This window comes from Zea mays, chromosome 1, assembly GCF_902167145.1.
Source record: "Zea mays cultivar B73 chromosome 1, Zm-B73-REFERENCE-NAM-5.0, whole genome shotgun sequence".
Lineage (NCBI taxonomy): Eukaryota > Viridiplantae > Streptophyta > Magnoliopsida > Poales > Poaceae > Zea > Zea mays.
This window is the reverse complement of record NC_050096.1, coordinates 20335151-20356821: the sequence shown is the minus strand read 5'-3', so window position 1 is coordinate 20356821 and position 21671 is coordinate 20335151.

Sequence of the window (21671 nt, the reverse complement as noted above, 5' to 3'; positions counted from 1 at the left end):
GGTCTAGACCAGAGAGTTTTGGAGAGAAAACCCCAGCTCAGCTGCCCGGGGGCAAGTTCAGCTGGGTATGGTAAAAGAGGTCCACAGCTGAAGTTGAAGTTCAGCTGGAGTTGAAAGTTCAACTCAGCTGAAGTCCAGCTCAGCTGAAAAGCTCAGCTGCAGCTGAAGAAGCTTAACACAACTGAAGTTAAGTTCAGCTGGAAAGCTCAGCTACAGTTGAAGAAGTTCAGCTGCTTTTCAGCAAGAACACTCTAGGTTTCTCAACCCTAACCATGGTCAACCAAATAATGTTAAAGTGATTTTTGGTTTTCAAAAATAGCTTTTGAATTTGGGGACTTGAGCTATAGCAAACACCTATACCTGTGCGGAAAAGAATAAGGAAGAATTACATCATGCAATACAAGATTTTACATAAAATTTTATACGTCTGTTGCATGAAGTCCTTGGTGCTTCCTTAAGTTCCTGTTTCTTTATAATCATACATTGAGAACAAAAACTGTTAGTACCCTTAATTGTTTTGTCATTAAATTACCAAAACCCTCACTTGGGGTTGATTGCACTTACAATCTCTCCCTTTTTGGTGATTGATGCCAAAACAATTAAGGTCAAAAAGATAAACATTTGCAATAGAAAATTTCTTTTGAATGATTGTATGTAGATGGCTCCCCCTAAATGTGTGCACGATTGTGAATCCAATGTTTTGACATAATATGTCATGTGAGCAACACATTTAGAGATAGTGACAAAAACCATACTGAATACAACCATCCGAGGGGTGCAAGAGTGTCCTAACAGGAGTTGTGATGCATATGACTATCTCTAAATACACATCATTTTTACTTCATAGCAAAGCAATCATTACAAACTGATGGGACAAAAGATGATGGCCAGAAGACCATCATATCACTTTGAATAAAAACCCAGCAGTTTTATTTCATACAATGATTATAGGATACAAGTCACAACAGTGGCCAAAACAAAAATAATCCAAAAGAAATACATAACCGAAAGAACCACAAACAGAATGACTAGAAATTTTGGATTTTCTCCCCCTTTTTGGCAACAAGTACCAAAAACGGAGAGAGCGAGAGAGAAGGATACATGAATCAATATCCTCCAGGAGGAGGATAGGACGGAGGATATGATGGAGGGTATGATGTGTAGTCAGGGAAGAAGGTCCTCATCACATCTTCCTCGAATGAGGAGTCCCTAGGGGGCTCATCACCCGCAGAAAAACCAGATGCCGAAGATGCACGATGATGAGGAGGAGGTGGAGGGTGGTGATGGTAACCAGAGCCGGATGGCCTAGGGTCACCGGGAGTGGGTCCCTGACCCGAGTAGGGAGGCGGAGGGTGAGAGGATGATTGACCTGGATCCCCATGGTAGGGAGGCGGGGCAAACTGCTCGCGATCATCAACGTAGGCTTCTTCTTCTTCTGCTGACATAAATGGCACCCCGTAGGCCTGCCGGTGCCACTCATTGATCTCCGGGGGAGGAGGATGGAGAGGCACGTCAGGCGAGCAAGGGGCAAAGGGCATACCCATAGTGGAAGCTTGACGACAAAGATTGTCGTCAGTCTCCTGCTGACGCCTTGCCAGCTCATGTACATCAGCAGAAATGTTCTGGCACATAGAGAAAAATGCCGCAATCCCATGGACCAAGCGGGCACCCATCCCTCGGCCACGACCACGACCACGTGGCATGGGAGATCCGCGGCCAGGAGAGGGACGCGAGGCAGCGACGGCGTGAGAGGAGGATGGGTGAAGAGGAGGCTGGGGAGGTGGCTCATCAGAGGAGGCAGGGCCTCCAGACCCTGAGGGAGCCCGCTTCGTACGAGCAGCTGGGTTGGAGGAATCAACCCAGTAGGGTACGTAGCGGGAGTGTTTGACAGGTTTTTCGAAGTGAGTCTGGGTGACCACTTCGATCATCTTCATGATAAAGGGTGCATGAAGACACCCTTTGAGAGGAGACCAGGAAGCACAGATGATCTCTTCCCAGATCATGTCAAACACATTAATGCGGGCGAGACTGTTGGGAGCAAGGAGAAGGAAGACCCGACTCTCCCCAAGGACGTTCATTTGATTCCCGCCCTTCAGGAGAACGGTCATCGTGGACAAAGAGTTAAGGTACCTGTAGTACCTATGCATGTTAGCGGTCGTCCAGAACTCCCAATCCATAGAGACATGAATAAATTCAGTCTCTTCCCACATGGGCAGCCTAATGTTATGCACTCGCATATTGCTGCCCTGAATATCAGCATCAGAGAAGCCCAGAATATGGATAAAACGGCGATAACTGACTTTGTGCCAGTTACCGTGGATGAAGAAATACATGGCAGGGTAATCATACCCATCGGCTTCCTCATCTACTTTCTTGATCCAGAGGGTGGCATAAAACTGAGCTACCACCTCGTCGTTCCAGGGGTATTCCATGGTCATAATATTTTTTAACCCCTTTCTCTCTAAGTTGCGGAGAGCTGACATCATGTCAGCATCTCCCATGTTCTCACATCCCTCCCAGTCTATAAACCTATGATTGACGACTGGGTGTTTCTTGGATAAAATGACAGAATTGTAGAAATCAGCCTGGAAAAGATTCCAGAACCGAGGGTCCTGGACACCAGGATGACGAGGAGTGAGAGAAGGATTGGTGAACCTCAGGCGCTGAAGGGTGTCTACTCCCTTCAGAGAGAAGTCGACAGGAGATTCATGTGGACCGCGGGTAACGTTCGCCGGATGCATGTGCAGACCGGTGACGTAGAGTGCATCTGGCGCCGGAAGGTCGATGAAGTCGTCGAAAGCCCCATCCTCCTCCTGGCAAGGAGCATAACCAGAGGAAGAAGTGCTGCGACGAGGTCGAGTGGCACCAACCTTTTGGCGCCTCCCGCGAGCCGGCTGCGAGGGCATGGAAGAACCCTCTCCATCCATCCTACCAGAGCCGCGTCCTCTCTTAGAGAGGGAGCGACGAGGCGGAGGAGAGGGGACGGGAGATTCCTCCTGAATCTCATCCGAGTCGTTGCTAAACTCAATCACGGAAGGGTTGCGACGACGCACCATGTTTGGAGAGGTTTTGGAACTTTGAACCGGTTGAGGTGAGTGAGTGAGGAGGCTCTAAACAATGCAGACAGACTAAGTCGAGAATGATTGGAGTGAGGGAAGAGAAGGGGGGCGACATATAAATAGGCAGTTGAGCTGGTCTCCAGGACCGGTTCAACTGCCCACCAAGGACCGGTTCAACCGCATCTGACCAGCATGGTCAGAGGGCCAGAAACGGTCAGAGGGAAAATGCCAAAAAAAATTTAAATTTTTGACGCATCTGTGCAATAAAAAGCAGATTCTTCAAACAGTAAAAGTTGAAAAAGTACTGCATAAGTTTCTGAAAAGAAGTTCCAAAAAGTGACTGACGCGACCTGACATGGCATTAATTAAAGCAGCAGATTCCAAAAGCCACAAAAGTCAAAAAGTGCTGCGCAGATGTGACCAGTAGTCGGCTGCAAAAGCTGCCGCGCGGCTGAGAAAGGTGCTGACACGGCTGACACGCCTGCAAAAAATCTGCGCGGACAGAACTGCAGCTGACCGGTCAGAGCCAGACCGTTTCAACCGGTCCTCAATACCGGTTCAACCGGTTTTGGCCAGGATAGTCTTGGTTAATTCTGGTTAAAAGCAGCTGAGCTAAAGTTCAGCTCCGAAGTTCAGCTGGCCTCCTCCAGCTGAACTAGAAAGTTTAGCTGGCCAAGCCAGTTGAGCTTCAAGAGAAAATTTTAAAAAAATCTTAGCACTAAAATTCATTTGAATTTTAACATTTCCACTAAGTTTTGAAAGATCATCACAAAGCTTTAAAACTATCAATCAAAAAATAGTGAATCAAACAATCTGTGTGTCCGTGTTCAAGTTAAGTTACGAGAATCCAAGATATTTAATTCACTCCTAAGAAAGCAAAATCTAGTCTCATCGAGGGGTTTTGTGAAGATATCGGCTAGTTGATTTTCTGTGTTTACATGACATAATTCAATATCTCCTTTTGCTTCGTGGTCCCTTAGAAAATGGTGTCTTATATCTATGTGTTTGGTTCTAGAATGTTGCACAGGATTGTTGGCTAGTTTAATGGCGCTCTCATTGTCACATAGTAGTGGGATTCTTTTAAAATCACAGCCAAAATCTCTCAAAGTTTGCTTCATCCATAGCAACTGAGCACAACAAGCACCAACAGCTATGTATTCGGCCTCGGCAGTGGAAAGTGCAACACAGTTTTGCTTCTTAGAGCTCCAAGACACCAAGGACCGCCCAAGGAATTGGCAAGTCTCCGAGGTGCTTTTTCGATCTACTTTACAACTGGCATAGTCTGAATCAGAGTAGCCAAATAATTCGAAAAAGGAGCTCTTAGGATACCAGAGACCTAGATTTTGGGTGTGAACTAGATATCTCAAAATTCTCTTAACGGCCACTAAGTGACACTCTTTTGGGTTAGCTTGAAAACGGGCACACATCCACACACTAAGCATGATATCTGGCCTAGATGCACACAAATATAGTAGAGATCCTATCATTGATCTATAAAGCTTTTGATCTATAGTTTTACCTTATTCATTTAAGTCGAGATGACCACTTGAAGCCATTGGTGTCTTGGCGTGCTTTGCCTTTTCCATGCCAAACTTTTTGAGCATGTCTTGTGTGTACTTGGTTTGGCACAGAAAGGTTCCTTCCTTGAGTTGTTTAACTTGAAAACCCAGGAAGTACTAGAGCTCACCCATCATGGACATCTCAAACCTATTTGTCATAACCCTACTAAATTCCTCACAAAAAGTTTCATCAGTACTGCCAAATATAATGTCGTCGACATATATTTGACAAACAAATAATTGATTGTCAACTTTGCGAGTGAATGAAGTAGAGTCTACTTTTCCTATTTCAAAACCATTGTTAAGCAAGAAATCCTTAAGGCAATCATACCAAGCTCTAGGGGCTTGTTTAAGCCCGTAGAGTGCCTTGTGAAGTAGGTAAACATAATTTAGCTTCTTTGGATCTTCAAATCCCGGTGGTTGCTCCACATAGACCCTCTCTTGTAGTGGTCCATTTAGAAATGCGCTCTTGACATCCATTTGATATAGCTTGAAATCATGGTTAGTAGCATAGGCAATTAGTATTCTAATTGACTCTAACCTTGCTACCGGCGCATATGTTTCACCAAAATCAAGTCCTTCTACTTGAGTGTAGCCTTGGGCAACCAACCGTGCTTTGTTTCTTGTAACCACGCCATGTTCATCTTGTTTGTTCCTAAAAACCCATTTTGTCCCAATCACATTTTGTTTGGGTCTTTGGACTAAGGACCAAACTTCATTCCGGGAGAAGTTGTTCAACTCCTCTTGCATGGCAATTATCCAATCCGGATCACCTAATGCTTCTTCAACCTTAAGTGGCTCAAGAGAGGAAACAAACGAGTAAAATTCACAAAAATTAGCTAAACGAGATCGAGTTGTTACCCCTCTCCTGATGCTACCCAGGATGTTGTCCACCGGATGGTCCCTTTGAATGGTATGATGGACTCTAGGATGAGGCACTGATGGTTGTCTTTGAATTTGCTCCTCCTCATCATTCACTTGGTCAAGAGGCACTTCACCATTAACACTTTCGTGTTCATCTTCTACCACAGTCGGCATCCTTTGGAATTGATAATTTTCTTCAAGACTTGGATGACTTGAGGTTGATGGGTTTGCTTGGGTGGAGGATTTGTCACCCACCACCTTTGCACCCACATCAACAACCTCATTGCTCATCCACAAAGTTCCTTCCTCATCATCCTTTTCTTAAGGTCTCACTTCACCTATTGCAAGTTTCTTTATGGCCTCACAAGGTAGTTCTTCATTTCCTGCAGTGCCATTAGAAACATGCCCTTGCGAGCCATTAGACTCATCAAATGTCACGTCTATCGCTATTTCAACAAGACCGGTGGTATTGTTGAAAACACGATATCCATGCGCATTTGATGCATAACCAAGCAAGAGACCCTCGTCCACTCTAGGAGCAAACTTTGAGCTCTTGACTTTCTTGTTAAGAATAAAACACTTACAACCAAATACTCTAAAATAATCAACTTTAGGTTTGTTACCAGTGAGAAGCTCATAAGTAGTCTTTTTGTAGATCTTGTGAAGATAGAGACGGTTGATTGCATGACAGGCGGTGTTGACCGCCTCTGCCCAAAAGTTGTCAGGTGTCTTGTACTCATCCAACATGGTCCTAGCTGCTTCAATTAAAGTTCGGTTCTTTCTTTCCACAACACCATTTTGTTGTGGAGTGTAAGGAACTGAGAACTCATGATTGATTCCTTCTTCGCCTAAAAATTCTTCGACACCTGTGTTCTTGAATTCCGTCCCATTATCACTTCTCACTTTCTTGATTTTGAGCTCAAACTCATTTTGAGCTCTTCTCATGAATTTCTTCAATATTTCTTGAGTTTCACCTTTATCACTCAAAAAGGAAACCCAGGTGAATCGAGAAAAATCATCAACAATGACTAATCCATACTTACTACCACCAATGCTAATGTAAGCCACAGGTCCGAAGAGGTCCATGTGAAGAAGCTCCAATGGCCTCTTTGTTGTGACCACATTCTTTGATTGATGTGGGACTCCATGTTGCTTTCCTGCTTGGCATGCGCCACAAACCCTATCTTTCTCAAATACAACACTTGTTAGTCCAATGATGTGATTATCCTTTTGAAGTTTGGCCAAATTCCTCATAACGACATGGGCTAGCCGGCGATGCCATAGCCAACCCTTGTCGGACTTTGCCACTAAACAAGTCTCAGGCGTCACTTTACTTGTTGTGAAATCAACAAGATAAAGCTTGCCCTTCAAGCAACCCGTAAAGGCAACTGAGGAGTCCTCCCTTCTAAGGATCTTCACATCCACATCAGAAAATAAACAATTATAACCCATTCCACAAAGTTGTGAAACGGACAACAAATTGTAGCTTAAAGAATCTACCAATAAAACATTTGAAAGTGATTGTTGGTCAGAGATAGGAATTTTACCAATACCAATCACCTTACTCTTGCCACTATCTCCAAACACAATTTCTTGTGCTTCTTGAGTTAGTTGCAATGAATGAAACATGTCTTCCTCCCCGGTCATGTGATTTGTACATCCACTGTCAAGCACCCAACTTGACCCACCAGAGGAGTAGACCTGCAAAACAAGTTTAGGCTATGCTTTTAGGTACCCAAATTGAATTGGGTCCTACATTGTTAGTTATAGCCTTGGGTACCCACACACTTCTTTTCATGACTTTTCTTTTAGTGTAGGCACCCACATATTTGACAACCAATTTCCCTAAATCCCAAGTCAACATATAATCACAAAGATAATAGTGAGAAATGGGAGCATTAAACTGTTGTCCACTTGAGGATCCCACTTCCTTCATCTTACTCTTTGTGGAACTCAAGTTTACCTTTACTTGAGGTGACTTGTCATTTGAGGAGTGAATCCTCCCCAAGGCATCATATAGGGTGGTTCCCTCTATGAACTTGGGGGATCTCCACCCCTTATGCACTGTGCTAGGGTTTTCCTTGGATGAGTTGAACCCAAGCCCCCTTCTTCCATTGTTGGGCTTTAGGGACTCGTACTTGGGTTCAACTTTCTTTAACCCATCATTGCTAGAGCATCTTTTCAATATTCCTTTGACCTTCACCCGTGGGCTATTCTTCCTTGCATGGTTAGTTAGACAACAAGAAGCATGATATTTGGCACAATGTTTGCAAAAATTATCATTTAAGGAGCTAGACTTAGATTCAATCACTAAAGATGAGGCATTGATGTTCTTGCAATTTTCAAGTTGCACTTGAAGTTCTTGATTTTGAACATTCAAGCTTAACATGCTTGTTTCAAGTGCATTCTTTTCATTTGCAAGATTAGCTATAGAGGTTTTCATATTAATTACTTCTTTATCTTTATTTTCTATAGTTATCTTGACTAAAGATACTTCCTTAGTCAAGACATCTAGCATTTCATCTTTATTGTGTAGCAATTCTTGAAGCTCTAGGTTTCTTTCCTTTTCAAGGATAAGCAAGTCTTCTTGAGCATCAAGAGTTGCTTTTCTTTTATCTAGCTTCTCCATTAATTTGGTGATAACATTGTATCCATTCAAGCCAAATTCTTTAATCATTTTATTTTTCATGGCAATTTGTTCATCATCATCATCATTTGGAAAATCATTACTAAATAAGGTTACCTTATCTCCTTTTGCCATGAGGCAAGTTAGGGTGTAGGAGTCGTCTTGTAGGTTGGTGAAGAGTTGTGAGCTTGACGTAGATTGGATGGCCACGTTTGCCACCACTTCCTCTTCCTCGGAGCTAGAACTCTCTTCATCGGAGTTCCATTCTTCACCAATATGGGCTTGACCATATTTCTTCTTCTTGAAGTATCCCTTGGTCTTGCCTCCCTTTTTGAACTTGTCCTTCTTGTACTCCTTCTTGGCTTCTTGTTCCTTCTTGTTAGGACAATCCGCTATGAAATGACCGGTTTGGCCACATTCATAGCATGCCCTCTTCTTTCCTTTCCTTTGGAACTTGTCATTTTTCCTTACAAATTTCTTGAATGTTTTGATGAACATAGTTGTGTCTTCATCACTTGAGCTATCTTCATCACTTGATGTCTCGACCACTTTCTTTGCTTTGTGGTCTTTGTTCTTCTTGGGGGTGTCTTGTTCATTAGTGATCAAGGCATGAGAGTCTCTTGTCTTGACAGGGGCCTCTTCGGACTCGTGTTGTTGAATCTTTGCAAATAATTGATGAGGCGTCATATCCTCATAGTCATCACGATCCCTTATCATCCTTGCTAGACTCTTATCCTTTTCTTTATATGCTCTCATGAATAATCTTATGACCTTGGAGTCACTCCAATCTTCACTTCCAAGCACTCTTATTTTGTTTACTAACACCATCAACCGATCAAAGAGTGATTGAAGCGACTCACCCTTTGTCCAATCATATCTTGCAAGTTCACTCTCCAAAGCTTCAACTCTATGTCTCCTAGCTTTGGGATCTCCTTCATATGACATTTTAAGAATATTCCAAATGTCACCGGCATCTTCTCTTCCTTGAACTTTCCGGTATTCTTCCGGACAAAGACTTCCTTTAATTATGCTCACTACTTGAGCATTGCGATGAACCTCTTGCATCATTTCCAGAGTCATCTCTTCTCCTTGGGCGGGCTTATACATACCTACATTAACAATCTCCCAAAGACTAGGATGCACACCGATTAAATGTGACTTCATCTTGTTGGCCCACTCATCATAGTTCAACTCACTAAGAGTTGGTAACTTTCCAAGTGGGGCGGAAGAGAAGTTAGGAATAAAATTTCTAGAGTAGTCGAATTGAACTTTACTAAATTCGTTACCTTTGCTTTTGGTAGATGATCCTTCGGTGTTGAGACTTACCTTGCTCAACACCTTAGACACCAAAAGATCCACTAGATCGTCATTGTAATCAAATTTTCCTTTACCTTTATCTTCTTCGGCCTTTCTTCTTGATTCTTCTTCTTTGGCCTTTTTCTTAGCATCTTCCTCTTTCATTCTGAGGAACATCTTCTCGGCAATCTTCATGGCGAGGTCGAGGACCTTGGGGTGCACTTCCTCACCGAAAGATGTGATGGGGATTTCCTCGAGGAGAGGATCCACATGGTCTCGTTGAGTAGACATGATCGTTTCCTCACGCGGTTAAGCGTAAAATGAGGTACGAAGCTCTGATACCAATTGAAAGTAGCCTAGAGGGGGGTGAATAGGCTAATCTGAAAATTTTCACAACAAACTTCGAAAGATTGTTAAATACACAGTTCGACTGGTGCAGGCCGGTTCAACAGCTACGTGCGCAAGTTGAACCACTCTGAACCAATCCAACTGTTTTATAAACTTTAGACTAAAATCTACTCGAAAAAGTATTTCGTGAGTTCTTGTGAGAAGTAAGGTATAGCTAAGTTAGGATGAAAAGATGAATATGTAAAGGCTATTTCACTTCTAGATAAACTCTACGGAAAAATCTTTATGTCAATCTTGCAAGTAAAAATATCTTAAGTTAAAAACAAGCAAGAACACAAGACACAAGATTTAATCCGAGGTTCGGCCACACCACAAAGGTGTCCTACTCCCCGTTGAGGAGCCCACAAAGGGCCGGGTCTTTTTCAACCCTAATCCTCCAAAAGCCGACCACAAAGGTCAAGGCAATCTCTTCTTATCTCAGCTCAAAGAGCGGGTGATACAAACTTCTTGGGGTCGTCCACAAATTTGGAGACTCCCAAGCAACCTCAAAAGATCTTGAAACCTAGGGTTTCAAGAACACCAAGAAAGCATAAGAGGGGTTTGCACAAGCTCAAGTCTTTGTAAAAAGAGATGGGAGAGGAAAGCCAAATCGTGAGCACAAGCACAAACCTCACACCCAAGAGCTCCTCCACCAAGGTTGAATCTTGAGGAAGATTTAAGTGAGAGAGAGATGGGAGAGATGAGTGCTTTGTCTCAAGTTAGGTGAGCAATAAATGTGTGAGTGTCCAGCCACATTGAAGAAGGGAGAGAGAGAGAGGGTTCTATTTATAGTCACGACTCAAAACTAGCCGTTTGACCAGAAACCTCGCAGAAGACCGGTTGAGCCGCCCCCTAGGGCGGTTGAACCGCCCCCTGACAGGTCAGCAGACTGTCTGCCAGTCTGACTGCCAGACTGACTGGCAGACTGACCTGCAGGCGGGTCAGACAGGTCAGGACCGGTTGAACCGCCCCTTAGTGCGGTTGAACCACCCCCTGACAACCCTGGTGACCTGACTGCCAGTCTGACTGGCAAACTGCAGATCAGAAGTCAGAGGGGTCAGAGACCAGTTGAGCTGCCCCCCAGGACCAGTTCAGCTGGTCTAGACCAGAGAGTTTTGGAGAGAAAACCCCAGCTCAGCTGCCCGGGGCAAGTTCAGCTGGGTATGGTCAAAGAGGTTCACAACTGAAGTTGAAGTTCAGCTGGAGTTGAAAGTTCAACTCAGCTGAAGTCCAGCTCAGCTGAAAAGCTCAGCTGCAGCTAAAGAAGCTCAACACAGCTGAAGTTAAGTTCAGCTGGAAAGCTCAGCTACAGTTGAAGAAGTTCAGCTGCTTTTCAGCAAGAACACTCTAGGTTTCTCAACCCTAACCATGGTCAACCAAATAATGTTAAAGTGATTTTTGGTTTTCAAAAATAGCTTTTGAATTTGGGGACTTGAGCTATAACAAACACCTATACCTGTGCGGAAAAGAATAAGGAAGAATTACATCATGCAACACAAGATTTTACATAAAATTTTATACGTCCGTTGCATGAAGTCCTTGGTGCTTCCTTAAGTTCCTGTTTCTTTCTAATCATACATTGAGAACAAAAACTGTTAGTCCCTTATTTGTTTTGTCATTAAATCACCAAAACCCTCACTTGGGGTTGATTGCACTTACAAGTCTCTTGCTTTAGAAGTTAAAAGAAATGAAATGCTTTCATGTGAATTATCTACTTGTCATGAAACTATGTCTAGCCTAACATGTATCAATGATGATTTAAATGCTAAGCTAGAAGTAGCAAATAAATATATTTCTTGTGTAGAGCAAGTTGTGATTTGTAATAGGTGTAAGGACTTCAATGTTGATGCATGTGTTGAGCACCTTACTTCCATTACATAACTTAATGATGAAGTGGCGAGTCTTAATGCTCAACTTAAGACTTGCAAAAGTGATTTTGATAAACTAAAATTTGCAAGGGATGCCTACACTATTGGTAGACACCCCACAATTAAGGATGGGCTTGGCTTTCGAAGGGAAGCCAAGAACTTAACAAGTCAAAGGGCTCCCATTCCCAACAAGGAGAAAGGGAAGGCCCCCATGGCTAATAGTAGTCAAAAGAATCATGCTTTCATATACCATGATAGAAAATATACTAGGAATTCTCATTATAGTAGGAGTTATAATGCTTTTAACTCACATGCCATGATTTCTTCAAGTTCAAACTTTAATGGTAAATCTAGGAGGAATTTTGTGTCTCATGCTCCTAGGAAAGTGTATAATGGATCGACCACTGTCTTTCATGCTTGCAATACTAAGTTTGTTCTTTCATGTAAAAATGAAAAAGTGATTGCTAAAAAGGTGGGGGCCAAATGCAAGGGAGACAAGACTTGCATTTGGGTCCCTAAGGCTATTGTAACTAACCTTGTAGGACCCAACAAGAGTTGGGTACCTAAAACCCAAGCCTAATTTGCCTTGCAGGTTTATGCATCCGGGGGCTCAAGCTGGATTATCGACAGCGGATGCACAAAACACATGACGGGGGAGAAGAAGATGTTCATCTCCTACGTCAAGAACAAAGATTCCCAGGATTCAATCATATTCGGTGACAGGAATCAAGGCAAGGTTAAAGGACTAGGAAAGATAGCTATTTTATCCAAGCATTCCATATCTAATGTGTTTTTAGTTGAATCGCTCGGGTATAACTTGTTGTCCGTTAGTCAATTATGTAATATGGGTTACAATTGCTTATTTACAAATGTAGATGTGTCTGTCTTTAGAAGGAGTGACGGTTCATTAGCTTTTAAGGGTGTACTAGACGACAAACTCTATTTAGTTGATTTTTCGAAGGAGGAGGCCGATCTAGATGCATGCTTAATCGCTAAGACTAGCATGGGCTGGCTGTGGCATCGTCGTCTAGCACACTGCACATGTGGGGATGAAGAACCTTCACAAACTTCTAAAGGGAGAACATGTGTTAGGTCTAACAAATGTAACTTTCGAAAAAGATAGACCTTGTGCAACTTGTCAAGCAGGTAAACAAGTGGGAAGTGCTCATCACAACAAGAATGTGATGACCACATCAAGACCTCTGGAGTTACTTCATATGGACCTCTTCGGACCCGTCGCCTATCTAAGCATAGGAGGAAGTAAGTATGGACTAGTTATTGTTGATGACTTTTCCCGCTTCACTTGGGTATTCCTTGTGCAGGATAAATCTGAAACCCAAGGGACCCTCAAGCGCTTCCTAAGGAGAGCTCAAAACGAGTTTGAGCTCAAGGTGAAAAAGATAAGGAGCGACAATGGGTCCGAGTTCAAGAACCTTCAAGTGGAGGAGTACCTTGAGGAGGAAGGGATCAAGCATGAGTTCTCCGCTCCCTACACACCACAGCAAAATGATGTGGTAGAGAGGAAGAACAGGACGCTCATAGACATGGCGAGGACGATGCTTGGAGAGTTCAAGACACCCGAGCGGTTTTGGTCGGAAGCCGTGAACACGGCTTGCCACGCCATAAACTGGGTCTACCTTCATCGCCTCCTCAAGAAGACGTCGTACGAACTTCTAACCGGTAACAAACCCAATGTTTCGTATTTTCGTGTATTTGGGAGTAAATGTTACATTCTAGTGAAAAAAAGGTAGGAATTCTAAATTTGCTCCCAAAGCTGTAGAAGAGTTTTTGTTAGGTTATGACTCAAATACAAAGGCGCATAGAGTCTTCAACAAATCATCGGGTTTGGTTGAAGTCTCTAGCGACGTTGTATTTGATGAAACTAATGGCTCTCCAAGAGAGCAAGTTCATCTTGATGATGTAGATGAAGATGATGTTCCAACGGTCGCAATACGCACCATGGCGATTGGAGATGTGCGACCACAGGAACAAAAAGAGCAAGATCAACCTTCTTCCTCAACAATGGTGCACCCCCCAACTCAAGATGATGAACAGGTTCATCAAGAACAGGCGTGTGATCAAGGGGGAGCACAAGATGATCAAGTTACGGAGGAAGAAGCACCACAGGCCCCTCCAACTCAAGTCCGAGCGACGATTCAACGAAATCATCCCGTCGACAAGATTTTGGGTGATATAAGCAAGGAAGTAACTACTCGCTCTAGATTAGCTAATTTTTGTGAGAATTACTCGTTTGTCTCTTCTATTGAGCCTTTCAGGGTAGAAGAGGCCTTGCTAGATCCGAACTGGGTGTTGGCCATGCAGAAAGAGCTTAATAACTTCAAGCGAAATGAAGTTTGGACACTGGTGCCACGTCCCAAGCAAAACGTTGTGGGAACCAAGTGGGTGTTCCGTAACAAATAGGACGAGCACGGGGTGGTGACAAGGAACAAGGCTAGACTTGTGGCAAAAGGTTATGCCCAAGTCACAGGTTTGGACTTTGAGGAGACTTTTGCTCCTGTGCCTAGGCTAGAGTCTATTCGCATTTTGTTAGCCTATGCCGCTCACCATTCTTTCAGGTTGTTCCAAATGGATGTAAAGAGCGTTTTCCTCAATGGGCCAATCAAGGAGGAGGTATACGTGGAACAACCCCATGTCTTTGAGGCTGAACGATACCCCGACCACGTGTGTAAGCTCTCTAAGGCGCTCTATGGACTTAAGCAAGCCCCAAGAGCATGGTATGAATGCCTTAGAGATTTTCTAATTGCTAATACTTTCAAGGTTGGGAAAGTCGATCCAACTCTTTTCACTAAGACTTGTGATGGTGATCTATTTGTATGCCAAATTTATGTCGATGACATAATATTTGGTTCTACTAACCAAAAGTCTTGTGAAGAGTTTAGCAGGGTGATGACACAGAAATTCGAGATGTCGATGATGGGCGAATTAAACTATTTCCTTGGGTTCCAAGTAAAGCAACTCAAGGATGGAACCTTCATCTCCCAAATGAAGTACACGCAAGACTTGATCAAACAGTTTGGGATGAAGGACGCCAAGCCCGCAAAGACACCCATGGGAACCGACAGACATGTTGACCTCAACAAAGGAGGTAAGTCCATTGATCAAAAAGCATACCGGTCTATGATAGGTTCTTTGCTTTACTTATGTGCTAGTAGACCGGATATCATGCTAAGCTTATGCAGGTGTGCTAGATTTTAATCCGACCCAAGGGAGTGTCACCTTGTGGCTGTTAAGCGAATTCTTAGATATTTAGTCGCTACACCTTGCTTCGGGCTCTGGTATCCAAAGGGGTCTACCTTTGATTTGATTGGATATTCAGACTCCGATTATGCCGGGTGCAAGGTCGATAGGAAGAGTACATCAGGGACGTGCCAATTCCTAGAAAGGTCCCTGGTGTCTTGGAGTTCTAAGAAACAAACTTCTGTTGCCCTATCCATCGCTGAGGCCAAGTATGTTGCCGCAGGACAGTGTTGCGCACAACTACTTTGGATGAGGCAAACCCTCAGGGACTTTGGCTACAATCTAAGCGAAGTCTCACTCCTATGTGATAATGAGAGTGCAATCCGCATGGCGGATAATCCTGTTGAACACAGCCGCACGAAGCACATAGACATCCGGCATCACTTTTTGAGAGACCACCAGCAAAAGGGAGATATCGAAGTGTTTTATGTTAGCACCGAGAACCAGCTAGCCGATATCTTTACCAAACCTTTAGATGAGAAGACCTTTTGCAGGCTGCGTAGTGAGCTAAATGTCTTAGATTCGCGTAACTTGGATTGATCTATAGCATACATGTGTTTATGCCTTTGATCATGCTCCTTTATGCATATTGTTGCTTATTAATGGTGCTCAAGTTGTACACATGATCCCCGGACCTCACAAGTCCATTTGCAAGTGATGCAATTATTTAGGGGGAGGCATGCTACAACTTGACACTTTGAGACTAACCTTGTGTTTGAGTTTACTTGTTTTAGTCTCATAAGTGGATTGAAAGGGAAAGGTGGACTTGGACCATGAAAGACTTCCACTGCACTCTGATGAGAGGGTAATTTACTCCAAGTTCATCTCCATGCTCTTATTGCCTTTTTACTCCTAATTGAAGATTTTGTGAGGCAATGGGGTTAAAAGGCCAAAAATGATCCCGTTTTGGTGCTTGATGCCAAAGGGGGAGAAATTAAGTCCAAAGCAAGCAAATGGATCAGCTACCACTTGAGAATTTTGAAAATTGTAGAGTTAGAGCTTTTGTTTTGTCAAAATACTCTTATTGTCTCTTATTGTCAAAAGTTGGTCTCTTGTGGGGAGAATGTTTGATTATGGGGAAAAGGGAGTTTCTGAAACTTTGATCAATTTCTCTTGGAATACCTCTCTCTATGACTCAACAAGTGAATTTGACTTAGAGATAGGAAATTGAGTTTGATTTGCAAAAACAAACCAAGTGGTGGCAAGGAATGATCCAAATATGCCAAATTTGAATAAAAACAATCCTTGTTCAAAATTGCATTGATGTCGCACTTCTTTTAGTTGCTTTTTGTTGTGTTGGCATAAATCACCAAAAAGGGGAGATTGAAAGGGAAATGTGCCCTTGGGCCATTTCTAAAGTATTTTGGTGATTAAAGTGACCAACACAAACTAAGTGAGTAATTATGTGCAAAATGGTGGATGAAGTGCAAATCATCAAGAAGGTATGATTCCAGACTTAGTACATTGTTTTTGTGTACTAACAAATTTGTCTAAGTGCTAGAATCAGAGAAAATAGAAAAAGGAAAGGACTTGGCTGAAGCAGCCAAGACTCAGCGCAGTCTGGGTGCACCGAACTGTCCGGTGGTGCACCGGACAGTGTCCGGTGGTGCACCGGACAGTGTCCGATGCGCCAGGATGGCTTCTGGTCAACTGGCTGCTCTCGGGAATTCGTCGACGGCGTACGGCTAAAATTCACCGGACTGTCCGGTTGTGCACCGGACTGTCCGGTGAGCCAATGGTCGGCCGAGCCAACGGTCGGCCGCGCAATCCACACGTGACGCGTGGCTGAGCCAACGGTCAGATGGGGGCACCGGACTATCCGGTGCACACCGGACAATGTCTGGTGTGCCAACGGCACCAAGTCTTCAACGGTCAGCTGTGCCAATTTAGGAAGGCAATCTGCACCGGACACTGAACAGTGCCTGTCTGGTGGCACACCGGACTGTCCGGTGCGCCACCCGACAGAAGGCAAGAATTGCCTTCCGTGATTGCCTCCAACGGCTCCTAGCTGACTTGGGGCTATAAAAGGGACCCCTAGGCGCATGGAGGAGATACACAAGCATTCTTTGATCATCTCTAAGCACCAAGACTTCATTCTCGCGCATTTGATTCTTTGTGATAGTGACTTGAGCTCTATTTGAGTAGAGAACTCCTCGCATTGTGTTGTGAGCTCAAGTTGTGGCTAGTGTGCATGTTTGTGCTCTTGCTTTGAGTCTTGTGTGCGTTGCTCTTCCCTCCCTTACATCTGTGCTTCTTTGTGATCATCAATTGTAAGGGCGAGAGGCTCCAAGTTGTGGAGATTCCTCGCAAACGGGATATAGTGAAAGAAAGAAAAACACCGTGGTATTCAAGTTGATCATTGGATCACTTGAAAGGGGTTGAGTGCAACCCTCGTCCATTGGGACGCCACAACGTGGAGGTAGACAAGTGTTGTACTTGTCGAACCACGGGATAACTCGCGTATCTCTTGTGATTGCTCTTTGTGTAATTGTTGTGATTCACAAGAGCTCGCTTTATAGCCACTTGGTATTATCTCTCTAACACTTAACCAAGTTTTGTGGCTATAAGTTTTAAGTTATTGCAGGATCACCTATTCATCCCCCCTCTAGGTGCTCTCAATCATGCCCCCCCTAAATAAGTGCATCACTTGCAAATGGACTTGTGAGGTCCGGGGATCATGTGTACAACTTGGGCACCACAAATGAACAATATAGATTGAAATGCATAAATTACATGATCAAAGGCATAAAACACATGTATGCTATAGATCCATCCAAGTTATGTGAATCTAAGACATTTAGCTCACTACGCAGCCTGCAAAAGGTTTTCTCATCTAAAGGCTTGGTAAAGATATCGGCTAGCTGGTTCTCGGTGCTAACATAAAACACTTCGATATCTCCCTTTTGCTGGTGGTCTCTCAAAAAGTGATGTCGGATGTCTATGTGCTTAGTGTGGTTGTGCTCAACAGGATTATCCGTCATGCGGATTGCACTCTCATTGTCACATACGAGTGGGACTTTGCTCAGATTGTAGCCAAAGTCCCGGAGGGTTTGCCTCATCCAAAGTAGTTGTGCGCAACACTGTCCTGCGGCAACATACTCGGCCTCAGCGGTGGATAGGGCAACGGAGGTTTGTTTCTTAGAACTCCAAGACACCAGGGACCTTCCTAGGAATTGGCACGTCCCTGATGTACTCTTCCTATCAACCTTGCATCCAGCATAATCGGAGTCTGAGTATCCTATCAATTCAAAGGTTGACCCCTTTGGATACCAGATCCCAAAGCAAGGCGTAGCAACTAAATATCTAAGAATTCGCTTAACGGTCACTAGGTGGCATTCCCTTGGATCGGATTGAAATCTAGCACACATGCATACGCTAAGCATAATATCCGGTCTACTAGCACATAAGTAAAGCAAAGAACCTATCATCGACCGGTATGCCTTTTGATCAATGGACTTACCTCCTTTGTTGAGGTCGACGTGTCCGTCAGTTCCCATTGGTGTCTTTGCGGGCTTGGCGTCCTTCATCCCAAACCGCTTGGTCAAGTCTTGTGTGTACTTCATTTGGGAGATGAAGGTGTCGTCCTTGAGTTGCTTCACTTGGAACCTAAGGAAGTAGTTTAACTCGCCCATCATCGGCATCTCGAATTTCTGTGTCATCACCCTGCTAAACTCTTCACAAGACTTTTGGTTAGTAGAACCAAATATTATGTCATCGACATAAATTTGGCATACAAATAGATCACCATCACAAGTCTTAGTGAAAAGAGTTGGATCGGCTTTCCCAACCATGAAAGCATTAGCAATTAGAAAATCTCTAAGGCATTCATACCATGCTCTTGGGGCTTGCTTAAGTCCATAGAGCGCCTTAGAGAGCTTACACATGTGGTCGGAGTACCGTTCATCCTCAAAGCCAGGGGGTTGCTCCACGTACACCTCCTCCTTGATTGGCCCGTTGAGGGAAGTGCTCTTCACATCCATTTGGAACAACCTGAAGGAATGATGAGCGGCATAGGCTAACAAAATGCGAATAGACTCTAGCCTAGCCACAGGAGCAAAAGTCTCCTCGAAATCCAAACCTGCGACTTGAGCATAACCTTTTGCCACAAGTCGAGCCTTGTTCCTTGTCACCACTCAGTGCTCATCTTGCTTGTTGCGGAACACCCACTTGGTTCCCACAACGTTTTGCTTTGGACGTGGCACCAGGGTCCAAACTTCATTTTGCTTGAAGTTATTGAGCTCTTCCTGCATAGCCATCACCCAGTCCGGATCTAGCAAGGCCTCTTCTACCCTGAAAGGCTCAATAGAAGAGACAAACGAGTAATGCTCACAAAAATTGACTAACCTAGAGCGAGTAGTTACTCCCTTGCTTATATCACCCAAAATCTAGTTGACTGGATGATTCCTTTGAATCGTCGCTCGGACTAGAGTGGGAGGGGCCTGCGGTGCTTCTTCCTACATAACTTGATCATCTTGTGCTCCCCCTTGATCACACGCCTCTTCTTGATGAACCTGTTCATCATCTTGAGTTGGGGAATGCACCAATGTTGAGGAAGAAGGTTGATCTTGCTCTTTTTGTTCCTGTGGTCGCACATCTCCAATTGCCATGGTGCGTATTGCAGCCGTTGGAACATCATCTTCATCTACATCCTCAAGATCAACTTGCTCTCTTGGAGAGCTATTAGTCTCATCAAATACAACGTCGCTAGAGACTTCAATCAAACCCGATGATTTGTTGAAGACCTTATACGCCTTTGTATTTGAGTCATAACCTAACAAAAACACTTCTACAGCTTTGGGAGCAAATTTAGAATTTCTGCCTTTCTTCACTAGAATATAACATTTACTCCCAAATACACGAAAGTATGACACGTTGGGTTTGTTACCAGTTAGTAGTTCATACGAGGTCTTCTTGAGGAGGCGATGAAGGTAGACCCGGTTTATGGCGTGGCAAGCTGTGTTCACAGCTCCGACCAAAACTGCTCGGGCGTCTTGAATTCTCCAAGCATCGTCCTTGTCATGTCTATAAGCATCCTGTTCTTCCTCTCTACCACACCGTTTTGCTGTGGTGTGTAGGGAGCGAAGAACTCGTTCTTGATTCCTTCCTCCTCAAGGTACTCCTCCACTTGAAGATTCTTGAACTTGGACCCGTTGTCGCTCCTTATCTTTTTCACCTTAAGTTCAAGTTCATTTTGAGCTCTCCTTAGGAAGCGCTTAAGGGTCCCTTGGGTTTCTAATTTATCCTGCAAAAAGAATACCCAAGTGAAGCGAGAAAAGTCATCAACAATAACAAGACCATACTTACTTCCCCCGATGCTAAGGTTGGCGATGGGTTCGAAGAGGTCCATATGAAGTAGTTCTAGGGTCTTGTCGTGGTCATCATGTTCTTGCTGTGATGAGTACTTCCCACCTGTTTACCTGCTTGACAAGCTGCACAAGGTCTATCCTTTTCGAAAGAAACATTGGTTAGACCTAACACATGTTCTCCCTTTAGAAGTTTAAAGGTTCTTCATCCCAACATGTGCTAGACGGCGATGCCACAACCAACCCATGCTAGTCTTAGCAATTAAGCATGCATCTAGATCGACCTCCTCCTTTGAAAAATTAACTAAATAGAGTTTGCCGTCTAGTACACCCTTAATAGATAGTGAACCATCAATCCTTCTAAATACAGACACATCTACATTGGTAAACAAGCAATTGTAACCCATATTACATAGTTGACTAACGGACAACAAGTTATACCCGAGCGATTCAACTAAGAACACATTAGATATGGAGTGCTCGGAAGAAATAACTATCTTTCCTAGACCCTTAACCTTGCCTTGGTTCCCATCTCCAAAGATGATCGAATCTTGGGAATCTTTGCTCTTGACGTAGGAAGTGAACATCTTCTTCTCCCCCGTCATGTGGTTTGTGCATTCGCTGTTGATAATCTAGCTTGAGCCCCCGGATGCATAAACCTGCAAGGCAAATTAGGCTTGGGTCTTAGGTACCCAACTCTTGTTGGGTCCTACAAGGTTAGTAACAATACCCTTAAGGACCCAAATGCAAGTCTTGTCTCCCTTGCATTTGGCCCCCAATTTCCTAGCAACACTTTCTTATTTTTACATGAAAGTACAAAATCAGTGTTGCAGGCATGAAAAATAGTAGCAGATTCATTTTGCATTTTCCTAGGCACATGATGAACAACATTTTTCCTAGGCATATTTCTACCATGCACAAAGGAAGAACTTGAAGAAATCATGGCATGTGAATCATAAGCATTATAACTCCTATTATAATGAGCATTCTTAGAAAATTTTCTATCATAAATAAATGCATGATTCTTTTGACCACTACTAGCCATAGGAGCCTTCCCTTTATCCTTGTTGAGAATGGGAGCCCTTTGACTTGTTAAGTTCTTGGCTTCCCTTCGAAAGCCAAGCCCATCCTTAATTGAGGGATGTCTACCAATGGTGTAGGCATCTCTAGCAAATTTTAATTTGTCAAAGTCATCTTTGCAATTCTTAAGTTGGGCATTAAGACTTGCCACTTCATCATTTAATTTTGCAATAGAAGTGAGGTTCTCAACACATGCATCAATATTGAAATCCTTACACCTAATACAAATCACAACATGCTCTACACAAGGACTAGATTTATTAACTACTTCTAGCTTAGCATTTAAATCATCATTCAAAATCTTCAAGCTAGAAATAGATTCATTGCAAATAGATAACTCAGAAGATAGTAATTCATTCCTTTTAATCTCT